Here is an 18,801-nt window from a genome sequence, read left to right as displayed (position 1 = left end):
CTCTGTGAGTTCGAGGCCAGCCTGGACTACCAAGTGAGTCCCAGGAAAGGCGCAAAGCTACACAGAGAAACCCTGTCTCGAAAAACCAAAAAAAAAAAAAAAAAACTACTTTCGATATAAATAAATAATTAAAAAATATTTTCCAGTTTATTAGAAAATACAAATGATGTAGTGTGTTGAGAAATAACTATTAATAATATGCCTAATAATAATTGCTCTAATTCAAAAATGCTATGGCTAATCTGGAAAATAGCGGCCTTTTAAAGACAAGTAATGCCTTCATAAATGAATGAATCACGTTTTAAAAACTGTATGTGGGTGTTTGCCTGCATGTATGTGCACCATGTGCATGCTTGCTGCTTGAAGAGGCCAGAAGAGGGCTTCAGACTCCAGAAACTGGAGCTACAGGCTCTTGTAACATAGGCGCTGAGAACCAAACCTGGGTCCTCTGCAAGAGCAGCCAGTACTCTTTACCACTGAGCCACCCCACAGCCCCGTAATCTCCTTTTAAAAGAATCTTTCCTTTTAACTCTCCACTTACTGAAAAGATTTTCCAGAGGCCATATCTTTTGAGGCATTAGAATTTATACCCGGGGGAAAAAGTCATTTATTTAACTTTTGTGTTCAGCAGTGTGTTCTTCACCTTTATTTTTATGGAGTCTTTTTTGATAGGTCATGTGCGTGCGCACATGCACTTGCTCATGGTGCCTCAGTGCACAGGTGGAGGCCAGAGGACAGCTTGTGGAAGCAGATTCTTTCCTTCCGTTAGATGGGTTCCAGGGATTGAACTCAGGTCATCAGCTTTGGCAGCGATACCCAGACCCACAAAGCCATCTAACCAACCCTTCACTTTTATTTTTAACGTAGACTTTACTACGCAGAGAATTCTAGAAATGCAAGTTTTGTGTTTTATTTGTATCCTCTTTTGGCACTCCAAAATGCATTTTTTTTGCCTTTGGCATTTTCCTACTTCTTTGTCATGTTAGCTATTTTTACTGTTTTTTTTTTTTTCATTAAATATGATGCCCATATTTGTTTTGTTTCACTGTGAAATGTCCTCTTGGTCTTTGCTTTATGGGTTTGAATTGTGTATGCAAATACAGTGAGTGGGATTCTTGGGCTTCTGGACCCAGCAGTTAGATGCCGTTAGTCAGGAAACTCTTAGCTGGTAGTTCCTCAGTGGTTCCCTTCTCTGTTTCTGTATTCTCTATGCAGGCATGCCAGCATTGTCAATCATCACCCTTACACATCCCATGCTTCTTTCCTTTAGTGCTCTCTCCTATTTTATTGCAGGCACTCCAAATGCATGCTTTGAACTTTTCTGTCTCCCAATTCACAAGTCTGTTTTGCAATGTCTAGTTTTCTATCGGACCCATCTATTGAATTCTGAATTGTAGTTATCTTGTATTTCATTCTAGAATTTACCTTAGGTCTTAATCCACAGATCCCAGCTCTCTGCTGAAGTTCTTCACATCACACTCCACTTCTCTTCAGCATAGTGATCACAGCCACATTACAGTCCCTGTCTGATAACTTGGACACCCAAGTGTCTTTTAGGGTCAGCTTTGGCTGTTCATAATGGTATTATCTTTCTTTAAAAAGGGTTTGGCTTTGATTTTGTTGCAATTTTTTTGTTGCTATGTTTTGTTTTTCTGGTAAATACAGAGCAAACATATTGTCTTAACTGAGCAAAGAAAGGTTGAGGCAGGCTGCTTGGCTCAGCCAGGAATTCACATTAAACTCTCTGACTTAGTCTTTCCTAGCATAGAGACTTCCAGGGCTTTCAGCCAGGCTTCTCATCTTCTCAAGGTCTCCTCCTCTGACAGATATCTGCATCCATACTAACAGAGGTCGAAGGTACTCTCAACCTTCCCGACACTGTGGCCCTGCAACATGGCCCCTCATGCTGTGGTGACCCCCAACCACAAAATTATTTTCGTTTCTACTTCATAACTGCAGTTTTGCTACTATTATGAGTAGTAAATGCCTGTGTTTTCCAATGGTCATAGCAACCCCTGGGAAAGGATCTTTTGACCCCCAAGGGTATGTGACCCACAGGTAGACAACCACTGCTTTTGAGGCTTGTGGCTTAGCTCTGTAGTATCTCACCATATGTCAAAATTCTGAAAATTTGTGGGATGAAGTTATTTACACACACATGTGCAAGTGTGAGTAAAGTGAGAAATCCACAGGAATCTGCTTAAGGAGTATCAGAGAACTTATTAGATATAGATAAAGATAAATTGAGGAGATACACTCACCAATACAGAACCAAGTAAACAGCTGAAGTTCTCCTCTGTTCTCACCTGAAGCAAATCCACCTGGCAGCCCACTCATGCCAGGAAGCAGGAACCGGGAAGCAGGGACCTCGTGACCTCTCTCCCCTTCCTTTTAAGAGGTCAAGTATGGCGGCAAGAGGCACTGCCTCCTTCCGGCCGTATAGCCCAAAGTCATGGTCAGAGCAAATACTGCTGCATATGACTATATATTTGATGTATACAAGTACACTTTTATTATATTTACATATATATATAATTTCTAGTTCAGTCAATGAGTCAGCTACTCTATTATTTGTCCTGATTGCTCAGCCCATCCCTAAGTTGAAATCATAACAGTAAATGAAGCTACTTTTAATCATTCTTTCATCAACTTTGGCCCCAGCACCTGTTTTTATACCATAATAAGCACGTCTCTAGCAGTCCCAACGCATGACAGCATTGCAGCATCCATACTCCAAATGAGCTTGAAAAAAGATGGAGAACATTTCCCACTCTCTCAAGGGTTCCAGGCCACTCAGACAGGCCCTCAGCCCTGTCACTGCCCGCTGATTCAGTTTTTGGTTTTGTTTTGTTTTGTTTTGTCTTCCATTCCCTTTTGGCCTCTGTCACTAAATACCTGCAAACCACTTAGAAGAATGATTTACTTTGCTCACAGTTACAGAAGGTAAAGTCCACAGTCTTTGGCTCCATGCCTTTGAGCAGATCTTCATACTGGCAGGAGGGTTCGGTTGAGGAAATTCTTCACCTCAGCTCAGATAGGAAACAGAGAAAATTCTCCTTGTAACCTTCCAAGGCACATTCACAATGACTTATTTTCCCCATCCAGAAGCCCACCTTCTAAAGTTTCTACAACTTACCCAAATAGCACCAGTGTCTACGGAAGAGAGGTTCCAAAATCGAGCCCATTAGGAACATTTCGTATTTAAACCATAGCAGCCTAATTTAAATAGGTTTATTTAGTTTTCCCTTTTCTTGTTTTAGACATATTTAAGCAATATTGAAGCACACACAATATATGTAGCCAATACACATCCAGTGAAGTTTTCCTTATTTTCTTTTTATGTTTTCATGTTCTTAAAGTGTATATTTTTCATTCCTATTTTATTAAAGTTCATATTTTACATGTACTGATCAGATCAAAGCTTTTTCTAATAAAAATTCATTTCTCTCGTTCCCACAGAGAAAGTAATGACTTTAGAATACACTGGCCTGACTCCTTAGCCTTCTCTTTGCATCCCCTAAGCTGCGTCTGTTAATATTTTCTTCATACTCATATTTTACAGTGTGTGATACTGTGGATTCATTGTTTCTTTTCCTGATATTTTTTACTTGTTTTCTATATAGTCTGATTTCTTGGTTTCTTCTCTGTTTGCTGAAATATGACTCTCACTAACTTTCTCTAGAAGCTTAAGGAGTCTTTAGCGCCTTCTTTGTGATTTTTAAGTCTCAAAAGCCAAATTAGCTTGCTATTGCACTTCACAAACATTTAAAAATGCAAGTACTATATAACTATATGACCCCCAGAGAGCTCCATACCATGACACAGAGTTATCTACTCACTATATTTAATGTTGTTTTATTCACTGTACCAAGGATATGGAACCAACCGAGATGCCCACCAACAAATGAATAGACAGTGAAAAATCTGATACATATGGAAAATTGAGTAGTATTCATCTACAAAGAAAAATGAAATCACAAACTTTTCTAGAAAATGGATAGTCTCAGAATATGTAATTTTAAGTAAGGTCACACAATCTCAGAAAGAAAAAGAAAAATATGTATTTTCATACATACATAGATCCTAGCTCTGTGTATGTGTTTGTATAAACAAGTGTACATGTACATGTGTGTACAGTATAACATGTACAAGAAGAATAATAAAGGGTAAAAATTAGGGAATGAGGAAGGACTGAGTGCAGGTAACGGACATGCGAGTCATGAAAGAGGATATAAAACTAATTGTTCTTCTAGTTTTAACTCTGTCCTTTGTTTTCCATATGTTGGTGGAGATAAGTGTATAAAACTATGTTTATAACGAAAACCCAGTGTGAAGCTCCGCAGCTTCAGAATGGATTATTCTACCTGTTTAGGTCACTGAGATATACAAACTTGGTTAATTTTTATTTAAAAATTCCTTAATAAAGTTTTAATACACTTTAAAAGATTAAAATTAAGAAAAATTAAAAATTGTTTTAGCTAATTGAATAAAACATAAAAGTCATATACATTAATCATTACCATGTAATGTTTCCTTATGTGAATCTATTGAGTAAGGCTTAAATCAAGTTGCACATGTTTATCTCCTCAAACGCTTATCATTTTGTCATGATAAAGTCCTTTTCAGAGTCTTTCTAGCTTTTCAAATTGTAGAGCACGTTACTGTCTGTGTTCACCCAAGTGCAGTGGTGCACCAGAACTCATTACCCCATCTGGGTCTCTGTGCCCATTGAGAAGTTTCCCCCATTCCTGCTCCCAACTCTCCCAGCCTCTCAAGACCACCATTCTAGTCTCTCTGACTTTCTATGACAATAACTGGTTAAGATCCCAAACGTGAATGTGATCATGTGATACTCGCCTTTCTGTGTCTGGCTTGGTTCACTGAACGTACTTATAAACATAGACACACATTTCTTTCCTTCCTAATACCCAAAGTTCTTTATGAAGGTTTTATTTAAAATGGAACATTTCCTTTCCTCCCTGATACTCAATATTTCCCTTGTCCTTGGCATCCTCAAATGTATTACAGTATGTGCTGCTGGGGTTTCAAAGTGCTTTGTCCCAAGGCTTCACCTGTTGAAGTCTTGATCCTCAATTGTTCAGGTATAGGAGGTGGAAACTTCAAAATAAAAGGCCTGCTAGGAAAGTCAAGCAATCAATTGAAGGCTTGTCCTCAGAAGGAACCATAGGACCCTGGTCTTCCTCTGGCTTCTTGTCTCGTGTGTGACCGTCCCTTGTCACTTGCATTCCCAATGCTGATCTCTGCCAGAGACTGAGCCAAAGCAAGCCCTCATCATAGACAGCAAGGTGCTGGTTGGAACTTTAAGCCTCCTAAACTATGAGCTGGAGAAAACTCTTTTATATACAAGAGTAATCTACCTTGCATTGTAATAATGAAAAGCTGACTAGTATGTATGCAGTTTCTCTAATCATCACTATTCCTACACTTTATACAAGAATATTCATGAGTTTCTTCAAACATGGAAAACTGTAGTTATTTACTTTTGCAAATATTGCCACTTCTGCATTGCCTGTATTCTTTCTGGAAAGTCTGGGAAACAATACTGGACGTTATGTACCATGTGATCCTTTCTGACAGTTTGTTAAAATAGTGCGTATGTTGGACAATTTCTTAAAGTCTACCTTTAGCAGTAATTGTTTTGAAATGTTCTCAATATCCTTAATTATTTTGAATAAGTTAAAGATTTATGCTTTCTGGCTTATCCACTGGGTTTTTAATCTTCAATGATAGTAGTTTCCAACCTTGATAACCTTTTTGATTATTTTGCTTATTAACTTTTGGTAATGTTGCACTCCTTTTGTTTTTGGACTATTATAAAGTCTTCCATGTTGGGTCATTGAATGTAAGCTTCTAAGCTTACTGAATCAGTGAGCTATTTTTAAAGTCCATTCAAGTCTTGCTATTTATGAAGCCATATTTATAAATCTGATAACTTTGTATGTTTTGGTTATAACCAAAGAAACAATATTGATGACAGTTTCTCAGTCATTCTTTAGACTTGATCAAGCACAGAACAGTGAAAGGTTTGAGTTGCCTAAATCCCTACTGCCAGACAAGTTCACAGGGTAAACAATGTCTTTTCTGCAATACACCTCATTACACATGCTTGTGCTAGTGATGTCTCTGTTATGAATGGTCCTCCAGATATGCTGAGTTCTGTCTAGTGCTCTTCCATATGGAAACTATGACGCCATTGTGGAGAAGTAGTGCATTAGCTACACTTTCCTCAGGAATGAATTAGAGTGATGTAGGCTATGCGTTTAACATTAAGGAATTAAAAGCAATATTAAACACATGTAAAACAAGGTTACATGTTGATCATTGAAAGAAAAAAAAATTTGCCCATAGGACCAAGCCTCATAGTCTTGACCATGGTCATTGCTACTCCATTCACAACAGTAAATGGAAACAACCTAAACGTCCCTTAACTGATGAAAGGTTAATGAATGTGTGGTATATAATCACAGTGTAATTCTATTCACCTGTAATAAAGAAATGGAATCAAAAATAAAGCAGGAAGGGGAAAGGGAGGCATTGGAGAGGAGAAACAGTGGGGTGGAGATGATGTAAATACAGTACTCATGTATGAAATTCTCAAAATAATGAAGAAGTAAAGAAAGGAAGAAAAGAAAAATGAAACCATGCCATTTGTAGGTGAAAATGATAGAACTGTAAAATACTATATTGACTGAGATAACCCAGACCCAGAAAGACAAACATCGTGATCCCTCTTTTTTTTGGTTCCTGGACCGGTTCTTTAAACTTGAGGGTGTCACCTGAAGTAACCCCAGGAGCCAAGAAAGTATAAAAGGACCATGGGAGGAGAAAGGAGAAAAGGATCCCTAGAGGGGGCACATTAACTGGGGAGGAAGAAGGGGAGATAACACAGAGGACAAGGGGGGAGGAGAGATAAGAACACTAAGGATATTTGAAAAAGACAGAGGGAAGTATTCTTTATAAGCTTACTCTAAAAATACACATATACATACATATTCAAAATAAGAAAAAGAAAAATATGTATTTTCATACATACATAGATCCTAGCTCTGTGTATGTGTTTGTATAAACAAGTGTACATGTACATGTGTTATATATATATATATATATATATATATATATATATATATATATATATAGTTTAAATAGAGTTACATCACATGGGTTGTAATGCTTCCCAAAATAACCATAGACTACTTAACCAAAAATCCTGGTACCAGGCACAAGAAACCTCCCTTCAAGTTATTGATCAGAAAGGTCCAATAGACTTACAAAACAATATAGCCAACTATATAGCCTGTGGCTGGAGAAGTCATAGTACTAACATAAATGCTCTCCTGAAGCACTGCTTTCTCACACATATTCTATTTCCACCCACAGTTTAGTGTAGGTAGCCTTTCTCTATGCTAAGATTTCTGTCCAGACTTCTTTATATTATTCCCCACTTCACTTTATAATGAATAAAGTATCTTATACTGGTTTTGCAAAATGAACCAGATTCAGAAGTGTTGCTACACAGCTAAGACTGTGGCCTAGCCGACAGTTGTTTAGACTCCAACCCACATTAGCTTGCAATCATTCTTCACTGTCTTGTCTTAGATAGGTTACTCCAGCTTTCTTTCTTATCGTCACTTGACATGAAGCAGTCTCCTTCTACTGTTTCAGTCTGGTTGTCATGTATTTTAAATTTTTTAAATGTGTAAATGTATCAGGCAATTCTATGTCCTTGGACTGGAGTCAGAGATGCCAATATCTAGTCTAAAATCCTCAATAAGATTCCTAAGTTAATTAAAATTTTGTAGTCAGAGATAACTTTCATATTAATATGTCCCCCAAAATACCTTGCCCTTTCAGGTTGTCATGGCTAAACCTTCTGAAGACTTACAATGTGGCAGGTACTGCATTGAAACCTTTATATTCCTGTTTGCTCAATTACAGTCTTATTTATCTTTATAATAACGCTATGAGTTACGCTTTGTTATTACACCCCTTTTATTGGTAAAGTTTGGTCCCAGAAGGTTGAAAACATCCCCACGTTTAAATAACTAATAGCAGGAGATCATAAAATAATTCACATTTTAAAATTAAAGTATTCTGAAAAATATGCTTTCCAAAATTCTCTTCTCTCTACCCAGGATATTAGTTTCTCCCAGCTTCCATCCATGTCTATTGTCCGTTTATGATTCCTCTCCTAATCCCAAATGTCACAAACTAGCAGTTCTTTCCTCTCATTTCTGTCACTGTGATAAAACACTCTGACCAAAAGCAACTTAGGAAAAGGTTTGTTTTGGTTACAATTCCCTAACACTGTCAGCGCTGAGGGAAGTCAAGGCAGACTGGCTTGCTAGTCTACACAGCTTTACCTCGGAACAAAGAACTTACTTCATAGCCCAAAGAGTTCAACAGAAATCATGAAATATGCTCCTTGACAGATGGCTCCAGGTGAGCTTTTACTCAACTAGCTTTTTTATTCAGTTGATGACCACCAGCCTAAGGTCACCCACAGTGGCCTGGGCTCTCTTTTATCAGTTAACAATCAAGACACTCCCTGATAGACATGTCCAAAGGCCAGTCTGACCTGGAAAAATCCCTGCTTCTTTAACTTCTTCTCAGGTGACTCTAAGCTGCATCAAGTTGACTGTCTAAGCTAGCTAGGGCTTCTCTGTTCTCTGATTTCCATAGTTGTATGGTCTGTTAACCATCTTGTGTTTCCACATGTACTTCTAAGTTTGTTTTCATCTTCAAATTATTAATTCTTCTAATACAGACATCTTGTTTATCACTTTTGAGTGGCAATGGTCTTAGCAGTCCATGGCATGGGATATTTAGTAAATCTTTATTGCATAAACTTGCATACAGTTATCTTACTGGGATATTTTCATAACTATATTGCCTTATTTTAGCTGATTTGAAACCACTTTATAAGTGGATACCAATATATCATATTGTTTTATAGCTTAATAGACAAGAGAGAAAACATGAAGTTTAGGAGTCAGGATGGTCTGCATTCATGTTCACTTTTGCTACATAATGAGAGGCAGGAGTTGGGTTAAAAATCTATCAGGTTCCCATCAATACAACCCAAGGTGTATGTGACTTGTAATGAGTGGTGCTTAGTCTCTGGTAGTCCCCACTAGACATATTCATAGCCCGGGAAACTCTTTTGTTTGTTTGTTTGTTTTTAATTGCTTCTAGTAAACAGAATACTATGGCAGCAATGGGAAGTCACTTCATTGTTTGGTTATAGGAAGATCAGATTTTCACCTTAGATACTTTTCTCTAATTGTTCTCGGATTCAGTCCCTTTGAAAGATGCCAACCTCCATGTATTGAGGCTGCCTTGTGGATGGTGTGAAACAAAGGCTGCCAGCAGCCACTGTATAATCTTGGGATTGAATGCTCTGCAAGTTGAGACTTAAGAGGATGACAATCACACTAACACTTTGAGCAGACCCTTCGATCATCTCTATGTCATAACCATGTAGCTACATCACATCTGTATTTCTGACCTATTGAAACTCATAGAAAACAAGTATGTACTGTTTTCATAAGATAAAGTTGGGAGTAGTTTGACACACAGTTGTCTGTAACTAATATGCCATGACGGTGATATTTTTATTGAAAAATCTACATGCTAGACCTTGGCAAAATAGTAAATACTTATTATAAGATGTGTTCCTTCAAATTGCAATATTCCCTCTAAATTGCAATATTTGACTCATGAGGTTGGTGGGGTCTTCTGGGACCCAGGTAGTGAAACCAAGGAGAAATAAATATCACATATCCCAGACAAACAGAAGCTTGGGAGATTTTTGAGAGTCCTTACCAACAGTATAGACGGAATAACCAGTTTCTGGGTGTGACCAGAAACTGACCAGCTAGACTACGAAAGACAGATGTTAGACTGTGCACCTCTCTGCCAGTTGCCTAGAGAGCTCCAGAGCTGTCGTTTTCGGGAGTCCTCACCTTTGTTGGGGTGGGCTTTCTGGTGATGAAGCTGCTTTTTCTTATTTAAAAAAAATTTCATTTTACATACCAAAAATAGATTCCACCTCTCATCCCTCCTCCCACTACTCGCACCCCCGCCCAATCACCTCCTGACCCACCCCTCATCCCCTTCTCCAAAAGGGTAAGTCCTCCCATAAGGGGACAGCAAAGCCTAGTACATTCAGTTGAGGCAGGACCAAGCCCCTCCCCCTGCCTCAAGGTTGAGAAAGGTGTCCAACCATAGGTAATGGAATCTAGAAAGCCAGCTCATGCACCAGGGATAGATCCTAATCAAACTGCCAGGGACCCCTCAAACAGACCCAGCTACATAACTGTCTCCCATATGCAGAGGGCCTAGTCCGGTCTCATGCAGATTCCACAGCTGTTGGTCTAAAGTTTGTGAATTCCTATGAGCTTGGTTCAGTTGTCTCTGTAGATTTCCCCATCATGATCTTGAACCCCCCAATGCTCATGTAATCCCTCCTTCCCTCTCTTTGACTGACCTCTCAGAGCTCAGCCTGGTGCTTGGTTGTGGATCTCTGCATCTGCTTCCATCAGTTACTGGATGAAGGCTCTATGATGACAGTTAGGGTATTCATCAATCTGATTTTTAATCAGACTACAACCCACGGCTCCAGAGCTAAGAATCAAGGAGGACCCTATGAAGGATGTACGGATCACCTTGAGATCAGGAAACAGAGGAGCTGCTTTCTAATAACCCCTGCTCCTTAGAAGGAGCCCCTCACCCATACTCCTGTGAGTAACCCAAATTAAAAAAAAAAAAAAACTCATTAGTTCACCAAAATTCTACTTGGGTGTAATAGTAACTTTGTTCTGTTGTGGCTTCATTGTGGGGTAAGTATTGTATGTGTTGTGTCTCCCCAGGAAAACTCTGTCATGTGACAGTAATAATATAACCTAAGAAAAGGTAGGCCTTGGGAAATTTACAAAAGTGGGAGAAAAATGAATACGGATCTTTGTCAGTTTAGAAACGTACATACTATTATTTACTTGTAACTCTTCAGTGAGTAAGTTGTCACCACCCCACTGTTAATCACATGTCTAAGAGAAACCAAGTTAAGAACACCTAGCCTCCCAGGATGTGATGGTTGTATACTCCCTGAAAGTATCGTTACCTCAAAGGGTTACCCAGAAGGTCATCCGAGGCTCTTGTTGAATCTCTCTCAATTTTATTTCCACTTTTAAACTTGCATGAATACTTCTGATGATAATTACCAAATGTTGATATGTATGGAAAATCAGCATTCTACAAATAACCAACTTGGACAGCTTTCATACACGTGTGGCTGTTTGAAATTCAGCACATTCCGTTAGAATCACATGTTTGCTTAGAGAAATATTAGCAAAAAAAACTGTGCTGTGAATACACACACAAATGCATACACACACACACACACACACACACACACGCACACGCACATGCAGATGCAGATGTAGAAATGATGAAATCTTGAGTTGAACATGTGAGAACTAAGACCTCAAGGTTGGACCTTAAGCGGTCCTTCTCCACCAGCCTCTGGCCATAGTGCCCTACTGAGCCCTCAATGCATTATGCCTTTATATGGTGCTGTATTCGTGGGATAATGATACTTTCATCAACTGCAGTGCTATTGCTGCCTACATATTTTTTAAAATATTCCATGTAATGACCATATTTACTTGATTGTCAGAGTGCCATTGTGCCTACTATAACGTAAGCGTATTTAATTCCCAATTGCAGCCTTCTCAAGTCTATGAGTGTATTGTCTCCTTCCATGAGAAATCTGTCCTCCTAATCATTCATCATACAGTAGCCTTCACCATGCCATTGAGAAAACCAACTCAGTCCCTTCCAACTCCAGTTGCATAGTCATGTTTTTTCCTCAACTAATGTCTTGCCCTCTCCTGTGAGAGCCTCTGGTGTATTGAACAAGGAAGATATTCGCCACCCATACTGCAAACTGACATCTTGAAACTTCATGTTTTGTTTTGTTTTTTTAACCTTAAAATCTCATGGACTTTACTCCATACTTTCTTCACACTTAAAACCCTCTTCAGAGCTGCAGTTTGAGGTCTTCAGTTGAAGGTAGCATGCACCTGGGTTTTGTTGTTGTTGTTGCTGTTGTTTTTGTTTTTTTATGTGGGTTCTGGGGATTGAACTTGGATCCTCGGGCTTGCAAGACTAGCATTTTACAGACCTAGCCATCTCCCCAGCCCAGTGCGTATGTCTTTCTTTTCTGGGTCAGCAAAGGAAAGCCAACCAATGTTATCTGAAAAAGCAACACCAGAATGCTCCACCTTAGAGGATTATCATTTGATATTTACAGGCTGTGGGGGGTGAGCATTCCAGTCTCCCCACCAGGGGTTGCTAGACATCAGATAAGCTCCAAAGAGAAATATGTGAAAGTGGTAAATGAGAATGGAGAGAAGGGCGGTCAAAGAAGAGACTGTTACTCTGGAAAGGCAACCAGCCCTTCAGCAAAAGAACTCATAATGATCCATTGTGAGCTTAGCTGCAGCATTTGTGAATGGAATGCTTTCTGTTGAATGAATGACTGCTGTTCCATAATTCACAAAGTCTGACTCAAAATGGGCCGGGAGATGTGAGCATGTTTTAAGTGTGCCCTGCACACGTTTTCCCTCTTGTCACCCACAGTCCTTTTGGTTTTACTCTGTCACTTTAGACGTTAGGAAGCCACAGCCAGGTTAGAGGAGAAATCCAGTCATTTGTAATCTAACCAAACAATTATCCACCAGCTCTTTTCGGACACTGATAAGCTTTGCGATCAGAGGACTGAGGTCTCCAGGCCCCGAAGACTCCTTCAGTTAGAGCTTCCTTTCCATCAGGGAAGTCTAATGGCATTCACCTTTAGATCCTCCCTTTCAGAGGGCTAGGAAAATTCATTTAATTTTCTTCTTCTTCTTCTTTTTTTTTTTTTTTTAAAGCGGGCTCACCAAAATCATGGAGAAATATGACAAAACAAACAATGATTTCAGCTTTCAAAGACAGACACACTGCTTTGTGCTTCTGGCAATGTGTGCCTATGCCTCTCGCATTTAGAAAGCCTCGGTATTTGTTCTCCTCACCACTGCAGGGACAAGTCCTTCCTCTTCACTTATCCTCTGCAAAGCCAGCAGAGCTACCGACCCTAATTCTGGAAAGAGGCGCACAGTACACAGTGTTCCCTAACAGTGTGCCTGCCGATTGTGTCCAGGAAACAGACTTCACATAAACAAAGATATCCAGAAGTCACTTTATAGCCTCATTCTTGAGATAGACCTCCGTTTAATCACTGAATCTTCCAGGAATAAGAAAAAAAAAATGATGCAAATAAATTGCTCTACCATTCTTAAATTAGTATTGAATCTTCAGCTCCCCACAGTAGGAAGCAAAACTGGGTTCTGTCACAGAAGAGAGTGAAGAGCAAAAGAGGAAATGGAGAGGGGAGGGGAGGGGAGAAATACTTTCTTCCCTGGTCCCCAAGTCTAAGCCTGGATTTAAGCTTGTTTTCTTAATCCTGACGCTAGAGGGAGTCAAACCCAGGAATCCGCAACTGGTCCCAGAGCCGCACAGCACGGGTGGCTGTTTCACCTTTCTCTTTAAACAGATGCTCCTTAGCTGGGCTGCCCCAGAAAAACACCCATATCTGGTGTGCCGTGCTTACTCTGAGGTTACTATTTCTAAAAATAGTTTCCTGAAAATCTCTCTAGTGGCTTGGGAAGCACGCAAGCGGGGTGTGGAGCCCTGGAGCACACTGTTCTCCTGCTTCAATAGGGCCCTGCAGGCTGAGGGTGAGACAAGAATGCTAGCCAAGAGCACCATGAGGGGTTCTGCCCTGGACCGGGAGTGTGCACTGGGATGCAAATAGGCTGTTCTCACTGGGCCTTGAGGAAGCAGGAGGTTGGCTGTGAGCTACGTGCCTCAGAAGTGAGCACCATGTGGCAGATGGCTATGATTCCATGGCTGCACTTAGCCCCCACATCCCCACCACACACAGCACCGAGGTGCTGTGAAGGACCCCGCGTCAGCTCTAAAAGAGGTAGGGGCAGACGAATGAGGTTTTACCCACCTGTCCTGATCTGCCAACAGTTCAGTGTTGCGAGAGTGGCCTGGTGGTTGGAGGGAGTTCCTGGGTATTTGGTACAAGATAGGAGGTAGACAAAGTCAAGATTGGGAAACCCATCCATTTTCTTTCTGCTGGTTTCATCTCTAGTCGAATTTCCAATCGCCACTTACTGTTTGAATCATTTTCATTTTTGTTTGGATCATTGTAAAAAAAAAAAAATCCCCTAAAGAACTTCTCTAGTGGAATTTCTGACCCTCTGAGGGGTATTTTGAGCATTCTTTCTTGGATATCCCCAAACTGTAGAAAGCAAGGACCCAGCCTTGTCTCCAGCTTGGCTCTGTCACCAGACTGCCTGATGTTAGGGAATTAACTTAGTGTCCCTCAACACCTTGGGGCCTCTCGGTGACGGGGTAGACTTCAACATTTAAGTCCTGGGTACAGCAGTTACACAAAGGAGCCCAGCTGCCTCCCTGACACACAGACCCCAGGTCAGGCCCAGAGACACTCTGTCCTCCAGCCATCCTCCCCAGAAAGATATTGGAGGACAAGGCTGTTCTGTTTCCCCGATGAATTCATGAGAGACTTTGGTCTGTGTAGATTCCGGGGAAAGCCACTGTCTGAACTTTGAGGGTTATTGCTACAATGTATCATGACCAAGCCTTTATTTTAGGAATATCAGTCTTCACATGCCACCACTTCTGGGGTTTGATGCCAGCTCAGTTCACATGTAACTGACTACAAACAATGCACTAAACTTCTCCAAGCCGCACAGCTGTTTATTATTTATTATTGTTAATTTATATAAACAAGACTATCAGAGGAAATATTCTCCTAGATCCACTCTGATTTAAAAGTTCCATGATTCCTGTCTCTGTCTAGAAAAATGTAGTGTATTCTATCTGCAGACCTAAAAGTCAAAAGAGAGCAGTCTGGGGTAAAGTGCATGCAACTCCAGGGTGCCTCACTGTATTGTGTAGGAGGGAAAAAAATCTTAAAAGGAAACAAGCTTCATTTATTCTGCTTGATATGGTTATCTCTAAGGCTGGTGCCCTTGCATGCAAGATGAGGGTGCAGAGGGACGGGAGGGGGACACATTTCCAAATGTCAAATGTTTTGCAAAGGCTTTGAACTCTGACAATTGAGGCTTCCGGTAACTTTTGTCTCCACTTTCGTGAAAAGAGAGACGAAGAGGAGTAAGAAGGAGAAAGTAGAATATGTTCCTACAATGAGACCATCGCCATGTAGGTCTGGGGCAAAGATGTGGCCCAGGATACCTAATTTACTTGCAAGTAATCTGGGACTCTCCCCTTTTGCCATCTTTAAGAAAACCCCTGGTTATAACTCTGAGCTGAAGCCGAACTTCAGACCATGATGATTCTCCCATGTGGCTCTTACAGGCTGCACACTCACGGAGAGCTTTGCCAGCATAGGATAAGAGCATTCTGGAAGTGTCTGTCTTCAGGGACTGCATACCTGTCTGAAGGAAATAAGACACACGAAGGAAATAAGGAGCAACAATACAATTTAATCATTCAAAAAAAATGATGTAAAGTAATCGTTTATGGAAGCCAAGGCAAAATTTTATGAAGGCCGAACAAACAGAGATAGAAAACACATATTTAAGCTGTGGTCTAGGAGGGCTCATTATCAGAGTGGGAATGAATCTTGAGTGCGTGAGTTTATACACATACACACACACACACACACACACACACACACACACACACACACACACACATCTATGTACATTTTGGAAGAAAACACGGGAAAGAAATCACATTTGATTCTCATCTACCCTCTTCTGCTAATCAAGTACACAAAGCCCTATTGCCTGTCCCACATCTCCACAGCGCAAGCCAGGAGAAGGTCCAGGATATTCTTATCCATAAGAACTCTGATGACTAAGTTCAGAAAATCAGTGAGATGGCAAATCAATCATAAACGAGGGCTCCTTGTTTTATAAGCCTGGGTATGTCAATCACAACTTTAAACAGTCAAGTACATGTTACAGCTTCTGTACTAAACCAAGCACCACATGCCATGAGGCAGGGTTGAGAGCACCATGTCCAGAGAAGTTTTAATACTTCAGTCAAAGTCTAGAATTATCTGGCTTTGCACATCAAGTGTGAAAACTCAGGATGTGAATATGTAAGTAAAGAAGACCTGGCACTCACAGGGGACCACTGGGATGTAACTGCACACTGCACCACAGAAGAAAGTTTGCTGGAAACTGAGGTACTGACGGAATGCTGGAAGGGAGGGCAGAAGTTGAGATCAATGTGGGGCCGTTGATTGTGTTGGTCTGTGACACCACAGTTCAAGGAAGCTGACCTTCCCAGACTGTACGAGGGAAAAAGAAGGCTCCTGAGCATTTCCCTTGGAAATCACCTCTGAATGAGTGCCAGGCTTTTCCAGAGCCTGCGTTTCCACTCTGGCACGTTGCACAGGTAAGAGGTGAAGCATGGGCCTGACGGAAAACCTGAAAGAGACCACCGCAGCTGTTCTTTCTTCTACAGCATGCACTCATCGGCCAACCAGGCGACACTCCGGAGTTCCGTCCTGTACATTCACAGAGACATCTCCTTCCCATAGACAGGAACAGAAATCTCTGGTGACTGATGGAAGTGGTGTTTTCCAGTGTGGTGTGCCTTGCTGATATACTTCACAGTCCCTCAGATATCCCCTGAACAGGCAAGGGCAGAAACTACAGAAAAATCCTGCTCTGGTCTGGCCAGGTTGCTGGTGCTGACAAATAGTGAGGAAAACTTGGGTCTTCCTTTTCTAGCCTTGTCTTGGTCCCACCTTATAACCTCCCCAACTCCAGACAGGAAAAAAAAAACTACATAAAACCTTCCCAAGCAAACGACAATGGTGTAGTAAATGGAGAACACATTTGCTCTCTAGAGCAAGGATGCATCATGATGAAGGTAGAATAGGGATCCACTAGAGATCACAACTCCATCCAGAGAGGTGGAAAATGACTCGGGACCATGGCAGCTCAGAAAGTCCAAAAATGAGTTCTCCCACTTAGGGGACCATCGAAAAGCCCATGCTGGGTATCTAGCTTCCTGGGGGAGGGCAGTATGCTAGTCAATTCAAACTTATCTGCTCCTTTGTCTCCTACTCCATGCCCACCCTGCCTGCCCCTGGCTGTCCTCATCCTCAGGAGCCAGCTGCAGCGTGTAGGAGAACCAGGCCCTGTCACGGCTGTCTCTAGTGTGTTATTGTTAGTGTTACGTTACAAATCCTGTTTCCATGCCAGGGTCCCTCGGGGGTCATAACCAGAAGAGGCCATGACCCTGTCAATAAACAGAACCCCAATCCTTAATGTAACCAGTTTGCTTTCACTGGATGTTTTCCATGGCTTGATAGGTCAGATTGCTCTCCTAGGTAGGATCATTTCAGAACGGGCTATTGGAAGCACAAGAAAGTGGTGTACATGCTGATCTCTGTAGCAAAAGAAACAGAACACAAGATGGGGGATGTCTTGTCTCCCCAATGTTACCCACTTGACAGACCAGGGTGCCTTAAAGTGTTGACTCCAGCCAGGTTTCTGTACGTGCCTCCTGGCCAGCGTTCTAGTTTCCTTGGAAGTCTGCCTTCTGAAAGGTCTGAGCTGGTGTGTCAGACAAAGTATGTGAGGTTGAGTGTGTACACATGGAGCCAAAAGGAAGCAGAGTGTGGGATACCCTGGCATAAACCACTGCTCTGGGAGATGTGCTTCATTGCAGCCCACTCACAATCTTTTTCTACAGTTTTTATTCCCCAAGCAGAGGCAGGTGAGAGATGGTGGGGAGAACGGGGTAAGGGGGAAAAAAGGACAGCTAATCTATCTTATGCCAGGAAAGCAGGTCCCACCTGCACATGGGTGCCAAATAAGAGAAAGAATACAGGGCAGTCTGATCAGGCTCATGCATGGAGAGTAGTTTCTTTTTTTCTGCCTTGCATCTAACAACCTTGCATCTCAGAAGCTCTGATGGCCATCCCTGGACCTCTGGAGCTGTCACTTTGCATAAATCTCTTGGCTAGACCTAAAGATAAAAACATTCTCAAGCATACATCATCGGGACCACAAAACTGACAGAGACAGACAAAGTGTGAGTGGGAGTGGGGGAGAAGTAGCCATAGGTTCTGCAACACAACTTCAGAGTTAATGCGGAGTTAACATTGCTTGGCCTGTCTCTAAGACTCAGGTATATGGGAGAGATGAGGGTATGGAGGCAACTGAGCTATGTGGACACTATTCTTCCCACTGAGTTAATTAGAGCTATTAGGGAGCTGAAAGGAGACTTTCAGATGGAGAGTCTAAGCTTCCCACTTTCAGTGAGGAAACTGGGGGTGGAGAGATGGTCTTTAGTTAAGTGTGCTTGTTGCTCCTCCAGAGGAACCCAGTTCAGTTCCTAGCTCCCACATCAGGTAAACTGCCTGTAACTCTAGCTCCTAGGAGTTTTGCGCGCGTGCGCGCGCGCGCGCGCGCACACACACACACACACACACACACACACACACATACAGAGAGAGAGACAGACAGACAGACATATACACACAAATAAATAAATAGATAAATATCTTTAAAAATAAATAAACGAGGAGACTAACCTGGATGAGAAAAGCATTTGTTTACAGCCACCAACTCAGCTCCTGGTCCTGTAAAATGTGTCATAGGGTAGGGAAAGAGGTCACCAACAGAAAGGATGACAGAGCTAAAAGAGAGAGGGAGCTGGGGAGTT

The sequence above is a fragment of the Peromyscus californicus genome, unplaced genomic scaffold, assembly GCF_007827085.1.
Source record: "Peromyscus californicus insignis strain IS unplaced genomic scaffold, ASM782708v3 Scaffold_11__1_contigs__length_118956290, whole genome shotgun sequence".
Lineage (NCBI taxonomy): Eukaryota > Metazoa > Chordata > Mammalia > Rodentia > Cricetidae > Peromyscus > Peromyscus californicus.
The sequence above is the reverse complement of the archived record's forward strand: the minus strand, read 5'-3'. Positions refer to the sequence as shown.